We start from the raw sequence: 1882 nt of genomic DNA on the forward strand, positions 1-1882 counted from the left end.
CGCGGCGTTGGAGTGGGCGCGCGTGGGGTCGGGGCTCCGGTGGAGCATCACTGGAACATCGCTCGAGCGTCCTGACCGGCCGCCCGCCGAGCCTCCTAGATGCTGGCACCGAAGCCGGGGAACAGCCGGTGTGGAGGTCGGAGAGCGCCAGTGCCTGAGGTCTGGCCGGCTAGTAGCGGGAAATCAGCTTCTCTGACCGAAGCTCTGGACTCTGCTGATCCGGAGCGCTGAAGTGTGTCCGGTGCCACCCTGATGCTCTCCTGGGAGTTGTGTTGCTCCTGGCTGAGAAATAGACTTACCTCTTTCTTAGATAGCGCTCCTGCGGGTGATTTTCAGGACGCTGGATGCTAAGACTAGACGAATCAAGCCAAAGCCCCCGCGAGCCAGGCAGGCCGGTGTCATGGCCGTGTGATTCTGGCAAGGGGGACCCTCTGCCTGGCTGCTGCTTCCCGAGACCCGTTCGGAACCTCACGTGTACCTCGAAGCTCACCGTTTGTTTTCTACCAAAGAGCCTGGTTAAATGTCCGTAATGGCTGAGTTCTATTTTGGAACATAATTTCTTTGGTTCTTCACCACCACTTTTTGGAGAGTGGTAATGTCTTCCTCTTTTTGCTTTAGGAGAAAGTGAATATTATGGTGATAACTTGATTGATTTTTTTTCTCCTAAAGAGATACTCGCCATAGGAGACAAAGTAAATGTAGGAGTGTCTTAGAATCGGAAAAATAAATGAAACTTGTTTTTGTTGTGGATGGTATCTAACTGGCAAATTAACCTTTTTTTTTTTTTTTTTTGCGACAGTCTCTCACTCTGTTGCCCAGGCTGGAGTGCAGTGGCGCAGTCTCGGCTCACCACAACCTCCGCCTCCCGGGTTCAAGCGATTATCCTGCCTCAGCCTCGTGAGTAGCTAGGACCACAGGCGTGCGCCACCAATGCCCGGCTAATATTTGTATTTTTAGCAGAGACGGGGTTTCGCCATGTTGGCCAGGCTGGTCTCGAACTCCTGACCTCGTGAGCCTCGGCCTCCCAAAGTGCTGGGATTACAAGTGTGAGCTACTGCGCCCGGGGCAAATTAACTTTTAACATTAGTAAAATTATCTTGCTCAGTGAAAACAGACCTTCAGGCCCCTTTCCTGTGAATGTGGGCAGGTTGGAGATCCTCAGCAGAGTGTGCTGGTCTAGGAAGAGTTCTGATTGTTACAAAACACATTTCTCTTGACCTGTGGCCTCTGGTTCTTTGCACAGTCTTCTTGTATGTGATCATACAACATGCCTGCATGAGGTGACTAAGAAGTCAAGCGACAATACTTTGTGCACTTTTTTTTTTTTTTTTGAGACGGAGTCTCGCTCCTTTGCCAGACTGGATACAGTGGTGCGATCTCGGCTCACTGCAACCTCTGACTCCCTGGTTCAAGCAGTTCTCCTGCCTCAGCCTCCCAAGTAGCTGGGATTACAGGCACATGCCACCACGCCCAGCTAATTTTTGTATTTTTAGTAGAGATAGGGTTTCACTATGTTGTCCAGACTGGTCTTGAACTCCTGACCTCGTGATCCGCCCGCTTCGGCCTCCCAAATTGCTGGTATTACTTATAGGCGTGAGCCACTGTGCCTGGCCACGCACCCAGCCTACTTTGTGCACTTCTATCAGGTCTTGTCACCTCTGTATGATTTTGAAAGAGGCCAGATGTGGTGGCTCATGTCTGTAATCCCAGCACTTTGGGAGGCTGAGGCGGGCGGATCACCTGAGGTTAGGAATTCAAGACTAGCCTGGCCAAAATGGTGAAATCCCGTCTCTACTAAAAATACAAAAATTAGCTGGGCGTGGTGGTGGATGCCTGTAGTCCCAGCTCTTTGGAGGCTGAGGCAGTAGAATCGCCTGAACCC

The 1882-nt window shown here is 51.3% G+C and overlaps 1 protein-coding gene across 4 annotated transcripts in view; it reads left to right on the forward strand.

Moving 5' to 3' along the window:
- Positions 1 to 1882, forward strand: part of IP6K1 (inositol hexakisphosphate kinase 1) — an 86606-nt gene that overhangs the window by 441 nt on the left and 84283 nt on the right. The window contains exon 1 of one of the 4 annotated variants that reach the window (XM_011939067.1): positions 29 to 624. The exons of the other annotated variants lie outside the window; for them this stretch is intronic. The gene's annotated coding sequence lies outside the window, so the exon portion shown is untranslated. Of the gene's footprint in view, positions 1 to 28; positions 625 to 1882 lie in introns of those variants that run through there. 4 annotated transcript variants of the gene reach the window in all.

Source organism: Colobus angolensis, unplaced genomic scaffold, assembly GCF_000951035.1.
Source record: "Colobus angolensis palliatus isolate OR3802 unplaced genomic scaffold, Cang.pa_1.0 Scaffold18, whole genome shotgun sequence".
Classification (NCBI taxonomy): domain Eukaryota; kingdom Metazoa; phylum Chordata; class Mammalia; order Primates; family Cercopithecidae; genus Colobus; species Colobus angolensis.